This window comes from Phoxinus phoxinus, assembly GCF_949152265.1.
Source record: "Phoxinus phoxinus genome assembly, chromosome: 17".
Lineage (NCBI taxonomy): Eukaryota > Metazoa > Chordata > Actinopteri > Cypriniformes > Leuciscidae > Phoxinus > Phoxinus phoxinus.
Genome location: NC_136892.1, coordinates 10,495,234 through 10,508,174, shown reverse-complemented (window position 1 = coordinate 10,508,174; position 12,941 = coordinate 10,495,234).

Here is a 12,941-nt window from a genome sequence, read left to right as displayed (position 1 = left end):
TAGCCATGCAGTGTATCTTATTTAAAGTCATCGCAATGAAAAGGACATAAAAAGGGGTCCCGATTATCGTCCTTTATCATGTGTGAAGTATGGCAAGGACAGATCGTTCAACACTGCTCAAGTCTCAAACCCGGTTGAGGCCAACCGATCTTGTACATTTCGTAGGTATGTCTCGCAGCCTCTTTGCGCTTTTCTTTTCTTTTTCTGTTCTTGTACGATTTCACACATGTACAGTATGCACTCTGAATATTTGTTTTAGACGTGGGGAGCAAAGGAAATTTGCTTTTGCAGATATTTTTATATTTATATTTTGAATTTTATTTTCTTATGGTAATCTCGACAATCAAATGGCACCATTTGTATAAAACAGTGATAAATGTGCATTAATGGATAAAAAAAAAAAAGCAAAAACAGTAAAGGACTAATAAAACCGAGGGAAATTTTAAGATCATCAATTCGCTACCAGAAGTCTCAAATATGTTATCCAAGGTTACTTAGCTAGAGATACCTAGTAAACCAAATAGTCGTGACTAAAGTGCATATACGTACAATAACAACTGCAAACAGTTGTACCATGTTGTAAATACCCGACACTCATCTGTAAAGTCTTCAGTGCGTCTTCCTGCTAATTCTTCTCTGGATAATTGGGAAGAACATCCTGATTATAGTCCAGAACGAGGCATTATTTTCCATTTCACAACATGACTGGTAATAACGTGACATTGTAATTTGTCAAATTCCAGCTCTGAAGACCGAACGACTTTAATACTCAAACGATTCTCAGCAATTGACCATTGCTCATCATTCTTATAGACACGTTATTTCATGTTTTTATAAGTAGATTTGCGCAATTGTATGGGCTGCATACAATTTTAATTGCTGCTTTTTTTACATGTAGGTCAAACGAAAATTCATCTGCCAAAAAGAAATGTTTTGTTCCGTGTTGCGCATCCCCTGCGTTCTCAATAAGCTCTCTATGTTTTCAGTTGCTCGGAAATATGATGTCTTGGGAACTTTGTTGTAAATTTGATCTCTTGATGCACTTAAGACCAAACAACTTCAATTTTTGTCCTCCATCTTCATTGAAGGTGCCTTTTTGAAGTTTTAAGGTACTCTTGTCATTAGGGCTGTTTATTCAAATATCTGCATTATATTTTTGAGTTGGCTTAGTATTTTGTGCGCACACTTTTCTCTTTTCTCCGCTGTTGTTTTACCTCGAATATTACTGTGCCCTGTGGATGTTCAAACTTTTTCGCAACCTTGTGAATTCTTATTTTGGACATCGTAGAGTCTCGCAAAAAGGCTTTTGGGACTTTATATTGAAGCCTAGCTGAACGCGTAACATCCGTGACCTGCCAACTCAAGGGTCTGTAAAACATGAGATACTTTGGAGGAAGTCTTCAAACGCACCGCCAGCGAATGACATGGCGGATCCTTGAAAGTCGACACGTTTCTCATCCACCTGCAGTTTACTTTAATTCTCTTGGATAAACTCAAATACATTCCAGTCTCTACTGTACTGTACAGTTGTACAATTTATTCAGTTTGTTTTGTTGTTGTTTATTTAGCAATAATGGATTTGATAAGTATAACTATTATGTAAATGTGTATAAAATGACATTTCAAATCTAGAGCGAGACAAAACTTAGTTTGACTCAATGTTTTCCTGAGCCAGGCTTTTAACACTGTGAAGTGATCATTTCTGTCACAGTTGTATTTTTTTTCTTTTCTTTTTGTTTGCGAATTTATAACTGTGTATGTATGTCTGTCTGAGTGTATGTGTCCTGCACTGCATGTGCCCATATTCTTTATCATAACCACTAGTGGATGCCATTTTTTGCCCTAAATTAGTGAAATGTTACATTTTAGGGAAGCTTTCAGTGTTTTTCTTTTCCAAGAGGAAAGGTGGAGAACTTCAGCCTGACTGATAATAATATTGTCCATTATTAGTAATACCAATCCTTTCAATATCATAGATGTCATGTTTACCTCAAGGCAGAGCGAGTCTCAAAATTTCATACACAACAAGACTGAGAAAAGACATGCCAGTGGCTTTGGAGGTCAGTGTCACAATGGAAACGGCACACTTCCAGCCACATATGTCAGTGTTATTAATCAATGTATTTTAGTTCTAAACAATAAACACAGACCCCATTATATGAACTCTGTCATATTAGTGTTTTTGTTGTTGTTTTGAAGATTATTCCTACATCTTGTAAGCCTCAAAGTGCACGGTGCCATTTCAAGCATCGGTTTTCCATTAGCAAACAACATGCCATTGAGGGCTATAGAATCAAATTTGACTTTTTAGTAACTGTATAAAGTGCTTTTTTGAGTATGGAATATACAGTAACTGGAGGATTTGGCTATTGTAAGTTTAAAATGTGTTTTTTTTATCTCACTATTTAAATTGTGTCTAGTTTTGCTGATAGCGACTCAATTTTAAAACAGATTTTAACATATCTGTATTATTTTAAAGTTGCCCCTTTTCTTTTCTTTTGCCTAATATGTATGTATAAGTCCATTGCCCTTTCATTTAAAGGGATAGTTCACCCAAAAATTAAAAACATTAATTACTCACGCTCATGTCGTTCCAAACCCATAAGACTTGTGTTCGTTTTTGAAGCACAAATGAAGATATTTTAAATGAAATCTGAGAGATTTCTGTCCCTCCATCGACAGTCCAAGCAACTACAGTTTGACGCTTCAAAAAGTTAATAAAGAGATTGTAAAACTAATCCATATGTATTGAGCGGTTTAGTCCAATTTTCAGAAGAGATCACGATCACTTTATATGATGAACAGATTTAATGTTGGCTTTTATTCACATATAAACATTGATCAGCGGACATAAACAGAAGCTCAGCCGTACTTGCTTGAAGCGTAAGATCCTATCTCATTGGTTCTTGCGGAAGCTCAGACGTGATGCGTAACACGAGAATGAACCTCATTGGTTCTTGCACATCAATCGAACATGTGAGCTGATGAATGTTTTTATGTGAATAAAAGCCTAAATTCAATCTGTCTAGTGTATAAAGTCATCGTGTCTCTTCAGAAAATTGATGACTCAGGTCATATGAATTCGTTTTATAATCTCTTTATGAACTTTTTAAAGCGTCAAAGTGGTTAACGAAGGGACAGAAATTTCTCGGATTTCATTTAATTATCTTAATTTCATTAAATGATGAACGAAAGCCTTACGGGCTTGGAACGACGGGGTGAGTAAATGATAACATAATTAACATTTTTGGGTGAACTATCCCTTTAAGGCCAGAAGAATGTGTTTGGTTGTCTTGTTCCTGTTTATTCCTGTTCTTGACGCCTTATTTTTATGTGATACAAAAAAAAGGTTCCTGGATTGCACATTGAAAACAAATTTTTTGCTGAACTCAATAGTTAATTCTCACTCAGGTTACTGCCATTGTTATGTATGTTTTTATTTGCTTAATATATACGGCCTTACTGATAACATAATGTCAAGTTACTGGTTTATATTTGTCCGTTTTAAAGTTGCATAAAAGACATGCCATTGGGAATGTTTATAGACTTTTCTGTAAAGTTTCTTTTTTTGATGGTGATGATGACGACAGTGAAGGAATTTGTTCTTTCTTGTCAAAGCACTGATGCTCATTTTCTCTGTTTAGTTTCTGCTGTCTGTCTCTGGCCTGTGAAGCCTGTACATTACGCATGGCCTCTCATGCAGGTCTTCTGTTCAACAAACTGAATTTTGTTTCCTGTTTTCCTTTTTATCTGCATTAGTATTCAACTTCAATAAATTTTTATTTGGTTAAATATTGTGTAGCTCTTAAACTCACTTCATATTTGAATTTATGTCACTCTGATGATGTGTTTGGCGTGAGGGCGGGACAACCTGTCACTCACATGAGATCGACCAATAGCAAACCACAACCATCCAATCAATTCCCCATTGACAAAATCAAGTCCCGCCCTACATTTTTCTCTTTACCAAGAACTTTTTTACTCCGTTCCATGCCGACTTTGTGACCTTATCAGTCTGAGTGACTGCACCATTGCAATCAGATTTGCGAAGTTTTGTGGACAAAAATGTCAAACCAATCAGAACACTGCGAATTTGTATAAAGAACATTTCTGTAGGGAATTATTGCCCTCACGTTTTTTTGCCTCCTGCAGATTACTGTTGAAAAGTCTGGATTTCGTATGCAAATTTCATGTAGTTAAGGTAAATGCCTTAAAAGCGCCTTAAATAATAGCCAATAGCGTTTGGTTTACCTCACAGACTGCAAGTCGTACTTGACAGCACCATGGAAGCGAATCCGAGCGCTGATGATACGCTGGATTCAATAGTAGAGGTGTGAATAAATTCTAGCCATTTCATTCTTAACCAACGTAAAGTTCGAAACCGGAATAAATCTGGAGCGTTTGAGCAACCGAACACAAATCTCCAACCCATTTTGCTCTGTGACGCGTCAACGGTCGCTTTGGCCAGGTGGTGTTTATAGCATGGGGGGCGGAGCTTTAGATTCTAGAGAGCATTTGATTGGACAGAAGATGTGATGAGAAAAATCCGTGATCCATTTTATGCCTGGCTGCACACTACAGGAGTTTTAGGCCGATTTATGCCCGATTTCCCCCTCCCGAGAATCGGAGAAAAAATCTTGTCGAGGACCTCGATCGGTTGCGATGTTCGGCGCAGATTATCTGGTAATTTGGGGCGTTCGCAGATCGAATCTTGCCCCTCCCGATCTGCTCTCACACAAATCGAGCTCACCCCGATCATATCAAACATGTTTGATATTTATCGAGATGAGCAAGATTGTGATTACGTCAGTACTGTCACAATAGCCAATAGGAAACAAGTCTACGACGAAACGGAAGTGACAGACATTTCTTACCTGCATTTCTCGCTGAAGAACTGACAATCCATGTTGAGCCCGTCTCCCCAATCATTTTCTCATCCACACTCGTTTATTCTTCTGCTTTTGTTTTTTCTCACAACAAACGACCATTATTGATACAAGCAAGTTTTCGTGTTACAGTAGCCATTTTGTTTACATCCGCTTTCCCGCTTCCTATCTGCTGCATAGATCACGTGAGGCGCTTCCTCTGGCCCGATAATCTTAGTAACATTTTGTAGTGTGTGATGCGCCGCGATTTTCAAATCTTGTAGTGAGCATGTTTAAGATTTGAGGTAAGAAAATCTGCAAAGATTCTCCTAAAGTGTGTGCTGCAACCAGATTTAAAAATCGGTTAGGATTTCAAAACTCCTGTAGTGTGAGCCAGGCATAAGCGGAAGTGAGAGACTTAAGTTTTGAATGCTTATGTCTCCTAAATGCGAATTTTGTCATAAGCCATATATATTTTGTCATATAGCCTTAAGGCCTAACATATTTATACTAAAAGCTAGAAAACTTACATTTTGATTTCAGGGGGTCTGTAATGTTTCTGACAACCTGTAGTCTCATTTAGACACTTGTTAGCAACCACATTTTTCAAGTAAATGCTTTAAAAAAAAATATTACATTCTTCAAAATATCTCCTTTTGTGTTTCACAGAATAAAGACAGTCATACAAGTTTTGAACCACAAGGGTTAAAATGATCCTTTAACAAGGGTAAAACTATCCTTTTGAACAGAAATCGACAGTAAGAAACAGTTTAGACTGACGAATCAGACTCTATAATGAGCCGCAACTGTAGACTAATCCAGTCCCTGAGAGTAACAGTGTCTAGATGCCACTAAATTTTTGATACCCTTCTTTTTTTACGTCAGATGGGCAGATAAACAGCAGATGGGCCTCATCTGATCGCTCAATACCTTGTTATCCAATCCTAAAGAAAGGTAATGTCACTTTTATTATGCATCACGCTAGATTCAGTTGAACCTTGTTACACAGCTCAAATCGTGAGTGGCATTTTCTGTTAGCACATCTCCTGTTCTGCAGGGTCGACGCGTCCATCATGCGGCTCATCGCTGCAAACCGTCCATGATGTTCCCTTACACCTCGCTCTCCTCTCCACTCCTTCCCTCTGTTGCTGGGCAACGATCTTTAAGAGCGATTTAAAAGAAATAAATAATGCTGCAAATAGACTCTTCTGGGTTTTTTAACATTTGGTGAAGAGCGAAACTGAACCCATCACACACCGTCTGTGAGGTGTAGACGTAGCATCTGGCTCAAGGGCCTTCAGTGAGAACATGGGATGGGGGGGGGTTTGTTATTGACGGCGAGAGCATTGAAGAGCATTTCTGCTGTACCTGACCAAGGTTGCTGGAGGGACAGCTATCGAAAAAGTATCTGCTGTGATGGTGTTCACACGTTTGTTTATCACAATATCTTCTTGATGATCAAAATAGCATTTCCATTTATCCTTTTGCACAAGTAGTAGCTAAGCTAACATGCTAATTGGCTTGTATATGATCAATTCCGATGTTCCTCATTTGTAAGTTGCTTTAGATAAAAGCATCTGCTAAATTAATTGTCAAGTCACCTTTATTTATATAGTGCCTTATACAATACAGATATTGTTTCAAAGCAGCTTCAAAGTAATAAACAAGTAAATAACAAAATCAGTTATGCAAACTTCATCAAACATGAGACAAATTCTGCTATTCGGCCGTTCTAAAAAAACAACAGTGTTCCGGAAGTGTCGTTATTCAGCTTATGTTCAATAAATGCAAAGTTCATCAATTATGAAAGTAGTTCAATTAAGCAGCTCTACAGAAGGGAACGTGTTGTTATTTAGCTCGAGTCAGTTCAATGTTGATTCAATTCTGTTCAATAACATTGTCGGTTGCAAAATTCATCAATCATGAAACCAATTTGATTCAGGTTTGAAGTAGCTCTACAGAAGATAAAGGTGTCAACATCCAGCTCAGTTCAGGTAAATATGTGAAGGTAAATGCTAATCTTGCTGGCTAATTCGCTAGCATTATGTTAAAGTATAGTAGGCTAATGGTATAGCAGTATGTTAATATTGCAGGTAAATTTGTTAGCAGTATGCTAAGTTAAGCTGGTTAATTAGATTGTGAGTTAGTTTGTAAGTGAGTTAACCAGTTCGCTTACAAGCTAATTGAAATAACAGAACGATAAGTGTTTAAAGGATAATTCCGGTATTTAACACCTTGAGTTTATATTGTAGTTTGTTTTGGATGAACAAGAGTGGTGGACAACATTTTTTTGACAATGGTTCCTCTCTCGAGTTTTTGACTATAAAAGAATTGGCCATGGACCCATTTAACATTGGAGTCAATGGGCATGTCCGAAAATGTCATTAAAACAACCTTTAACCTTAGTTTTCAAAACTGTGCAACTCACCGAGTGATTAGTGATGTTAGTTGATGTTCCAGAACCAAAAAGTGTTGCGAAATACAGTTTCTGTCGTGTTTTATTCGTCATTTTGTAAAATCCCTTTGTTGAAAAAATATTTCCACTATAGCAAAATAAACGGATTGGAATCATATATTGCGACGGTATATTGTTTATAATCATCAATGAACACCACTAATCACTCGGTGAGTTTAACAGTTTTGTAAACGAACATCATTGGCTGTTTTAATGACATTTTCGGACATGCCCATTGACTCCAATGTTAAATGGGTCCATGGCCAATTCTTTTATAGTCAAAAACTCGAGAGAGGAACCATTGTCAAAAAAATGTTGTCCACCACTCTTGTTCATCCAAACCAAACTACAATATAGACTCAATGTGTTAAATACCGGAATTATCCTTTAAGTAAGCCATTTATATTTTTCGTTACATAATACCATTTGTTACATATATTTTCAACAACATTAATCATCATATTTACATAGAGGACATGATGTCAGATTAACCTGATTAGGTAAAATACTCTTTTATTGGTGTCAGCTTTCCCATAAAAAAACCAAAATAGCTTTATTAATTTATTATCAGAATAATGTTAATGGAGCAGATCCTTCCCAAGAGTGATGTCGTGATTCTTATTATTAATAATAATACACAGCTTGGAAAGTAAAGATTAATTATGATAATTATAGTCAAAATAAGAAAATGCCTGGTAATCTTGGCTTTTATTGGTGTTGTAAATCAGGATAGTCGGTAATGTACTGTACATATTAAAATCTGAACATGGATCAACATTGTGTTCACTGGTTGGAGAATGTTGTTTACCCTGTGTCCTCAATTAATTTGTCCTTGAATGTAAGCACAATTAAAAAACATAAAAAGGCCAGACAAAACAAAAAGCCTTTGTTATGGCTTCATTAAACATGTACATCCAGAGTACATTTTTGTTAAAAGAACAAAATTAGCTTATTCATCTACATAAAATTTCCGCATTTAATTTTACAAAAGAACATCACCATGACATCTATATAAATGTATTTTGAATGGAGGAGTTTAATTAAACACCTTTTATTTATAAACTGGGCATTTTATACTCATTAGTAGTGTAGGGAATTCTACTTTGTATCGCAGCTATCCAAAAAAGCATAGTATGTCACGTTATGACCAAGATGCAGAGAGGCATTAACTTTGCAGCTTAACTTTATTAAATAACACAAAGGATTGAAATCCAAAAACGGAAATAAAATTAAACTGAAATGAAAATTTAAAATGAAACAACTGAGAACTGAAGGCATTATATTATACACAGAATAATTGAACTCAGCATGAAACAGGTGTGAACTAATCAATGAATCAAGGTAACAACAAAACAAAAACAGGAATAAAACACAGGAAATAATGATAACAAATTAAAATAAAAACGAAACCAAAAACACCAACACAGTAGTGTGAAAGTTTGCTGTATAACACAACGAAGACCTTAAACACAATCTAAAAAAAATCTACAACTAAACGGCTGAAATAGAGGAAATCCTTTGTTTGGAAATACAAAGTCCTGCAGCAGACAACTCAAGTCTACTGATATCATCTTGGTTACTTATGTAACCCTTGTTCCCTGATGGAGGGAACAGAGACGTTATTTCGACTGACAAATGGGGTCTCACTTGGAGGCCTCAAACTGTTTTTTTTGTTTGTTTTTTAAATGGCCAATGGAATTGGCAAGTGGAATTTGCATGCCAAGCAAGTCCCCGTACATACGGATATACAGTGGGGAGAACAAGTATTTTGTACACTGCCGATTTTGCAGGTTTTCCTACTTACAAAGCATGTAGAGGTCTGTAATTTTATCATAGGTACACTTCAACTGTGAGAGACGGAATCTAAAACAAAAATCCATAAAATCACATTGTATGATTTTTTTATAATTAAATTGCATTTTATTGCATGACTTAAGTATTTGATCACCTACCAACCAGTAAGAATTCCGGACATATGGGATTACCAAGGAGGAATCACAACACATGGGGCATCTATGCCAGTACAGGGACTGGCCGAGAGGGCATGCACTCGAGTACTAGGGCTGGCGTTGGACAGCTTTGCCACGTCTGACTGCTGAAGTATGCTTTGGAGAAAACTCAATCCAGGGTTCACCCTTAGAGGGGAAGCCAGCCTTCCAGCACATTACCTGTTTGTACCCAGCACACAGGAAGAAACCGGCTCCACCCAAAGATTGTAGAATCTCACAAAGGTATAAGGTGTCGCCCGCTCGCAGCTCTGCAAATGTCTGCCAAAGAGGTCAATGCACAGGAGGAGGCAACACTCCAAGTGGAGTGAGCCCTCACTCCGAGGGGGCACTGCTCGCCTTCAGATTGGAACTCCAAGGCGATGGCATCCACTATCCAGTGGGCCAACCTCTGCTTGGAGACAGCCTTTCCCTTTCTGCTGACCTCGAAAGCAGACTAAGAGCTGCTCAGAGCTTCTAAAGCGGTCCATGCAAATACTCAGGGCGCGAACGGGACACAGCATTAGCTAACCGAAAATGCCTGCAGGTCCCCCACCCTTTTGATGGAAGTAAGCGCGGTCAGGAGCGCTGTCTTTAGAGACAGGATCTTAAGCTCAACCGCTGGTGGTAGACCACTTAATTCCTCCACATCTCGCCCAGAAGCCACACGTTGAGGTTCCAGAGGTCCGGACGTGGGTCCTATATGGTGCCCCGTCCCTGAGAAAGAAGGTCCTTCCTCAGGGGAATCCACCAGGGAGGGGCTGTTGCAAGGAACATCAGGTCTGAAAAAAACAGGTCCGGGTGGGCCAGTAAGGCGCAACTTAAAGACCTGCTCCTTGCAGGCTCACTGGGGGAAACGCCTATTTGCGTAGGCCCAGGGCCAACTGTGTGGAAAAAAGCTTCCGTACCGAGGGGGACCTCGGTCAGGGAGTAAAAGAGCTGGCAGTGGGAGGCAAACAGGTCTACTTGTGCTTCCCTGAATCGACAGATTAGCTGGACCACTAGGGATGGAGTCTCCATTCTTCCGGGATCATGAGCTGTCGTGAGAGCATGTCGGCTGCACGATTGAGCTCACCCGGAATGTAAATGGCGCAGAGCGACCTGAGCCGATGCTGACTCCAGAAGAGATGGCAGAGAAGTTAAGACATGTGACGTGAGTGTTCAGCACCTTGGCGGTTGATATACACAACCGTCACAGGGTGTCTGTCCGGACCAACACACACTTGCCCTGATACAACAGTCGAAGCCAGCACAGGCCTAACAGCAGTGTCATTAACTGTATGCAATTTATATGCCACCGTTGAGGTCCCATCCAAGAGCCCGAAGCTGCGTGCCCATTGCATACAGTGCCCCAACCTGTTCTGGAGGCATATGTTGTCACAACAACATGCCTAGACACTTGTTCTAAGGGTACTCTGGCCCGTAGAAAGGCAAGGTCTGACCAAGGGCTGAAAGTTCAATGTGCCACGGAACCATACCCATCTCGGGACTCAGCTGTGTAGCCAGTGCTGTAGGGGTCTCTTATCCCTCATCCCCTTAGCGGGGCAAGAGCAGCGTCCGCAACTTTGGTAAAGACACGGGGAGACAGGGGAAGGGAGGACCTTGTACTGGTACACCCGACCCTCGAAGACTAATTGAAGTCTAACTGAAGAAACGGTCTGTGTTGAGACGTCAAGACGTGGAAGTACATGTACTTCAGGTCGATTGCTTCAATCTTGGGGAAGAACGCACGTGAGAATGCGTTTGTGTTAACATTTTAAACAAGAGTTTGTGAAGGGCCCGGTTCAAAACTCGCAGGTCCAAGATTGGCCGTAATACACCACTTTTCTTGGGGTTACATCAGAGAGGGCTCTTGCCTTCACGATGAAGTAGAGTCGAGACCCCATTTCTCAGTCGACATAACGCAGTAGTGACTGACATGGGGGACAACAATCTTTGAGTTGGGTGTATTCATATTTTTTTAAAGAAATTAATACTTTTATTCTGCAATGATGCATGTAATGGATCAGAAGTGACAGTAAAAACATTTATAATGTTACAGAGTTATATTTCAAATGAATGTTGTTCTTTTGAGCTTTCTATTCTTCAAAGTAAATTCATGTTGCCATCACAGGAAAATAATACATTTTAAAATATATTCTATGAAGAAACCAGTTATTTCAAATTGTAGTAATATTTCTCAATATTGATGTATTTTGATCGAGTATTAAGAGACATTTAAAAAACATCTTACCTGAACTTTTGCTTTTGCATAATTTGGCCACTTTTTTCCATTACTGCATCATATTCTGGTATGATATCTTTATTTACATTCACTGAAGAAATAAATAAACCATGAAAAAAAAATATCCTTTGTTTCCTTAGCTTAGATGATGGGTCAAATTAATGAAGAACTAGAGAAAACTGTGTCAGACATTGTCACCCTGTAAATTATAGACCAACATAATCAGGCATCTACTAATGGACAATGTTGAAGTTCTTTACAATCATTCACATTCATTAACAAAGTTTTACTCGACAAGTTAATAATGGGCTTGTTTCTAGGATAATGAAGCCACTAAAACATTTTGTCTCCCAAGAAAACAAGGTTAAGCCAGCAGTCTAAATATTTACCAGTGTGAAGAAGACACTCTCCTGTAATATATTATGCTTACTTTTCATTCTGATCTCAAGACTACGCTAATGCAAAAATTTGGTGGATATTGCCAAAGCTTAGAGAGAAAAACGCAAACAGGCCTCGGTGACGACAAAGTTTTTGCTATTACTCATCGGACAATGACTCTCATTGTCTCAAGTGTTTGAGTCAATGTGTCACTGATTGTATCTGTATTGCTAGGCAGGCCAGATTGTGTCACACTCTGAGACTGCTGGCATGTGATCCGTCATACAGAGCGTCTGTGGGTCAATTCCTGTCATCGAGGGCACACCACAGAGGCAGAAGGAGGTCAGCCAATCACAAAAAGAGTGACCTTTTGCCTCCATCGAGATCACTGTGTCATTTTTTTCCTGAGTCATTTACCCCATTCAGAATGAATGACATTGCCTTTCTTCTGAGGGATAATGCAGGAAACCGGCTCGAACTTGGCTGAAAGCCCTGGTGAGTAAATAATATGTGGCAAATGGTTCCTCTCCCAAGAAGACAGTTTAAAATGGTTTTGCATGAAGCTTTTTATGTTAAAATATGTGATATGCAAATTAAGTCGTTCCTGTATGCGTATGTATGTATTCAACCATATACAATTTATATGAATTAGAACCCTGTTACACGACAGCAATGTCAAATGATCCCCATTCCCCCGGATCCGCGTAAACGACTAAAAACGCTGTATTCTGCTCCCGGATTAGATGGCGATGAAGCACTATGTACTGAACACGTAATACACATGTGCATGACGTCATCGTCTTTAGAGTTTCACGTTTTTGTTGTTTACATGGAGACTGTTTTCAAAAACTTTTTTAAAAGTTTGCGTTTTCAGGCACCATTGTCGTGTAAATGAACAGCCAAAACGCATAAAAAAGTTTTACGTTTTCAGTTTAAAGCGGTGTCGTTTAAACAGCCCCTTAATGTAAGAGTTAAAAGGTAATTAATGATACACCGCTGAAACAAATTAACTCATAATGACGTGACCATGGTAA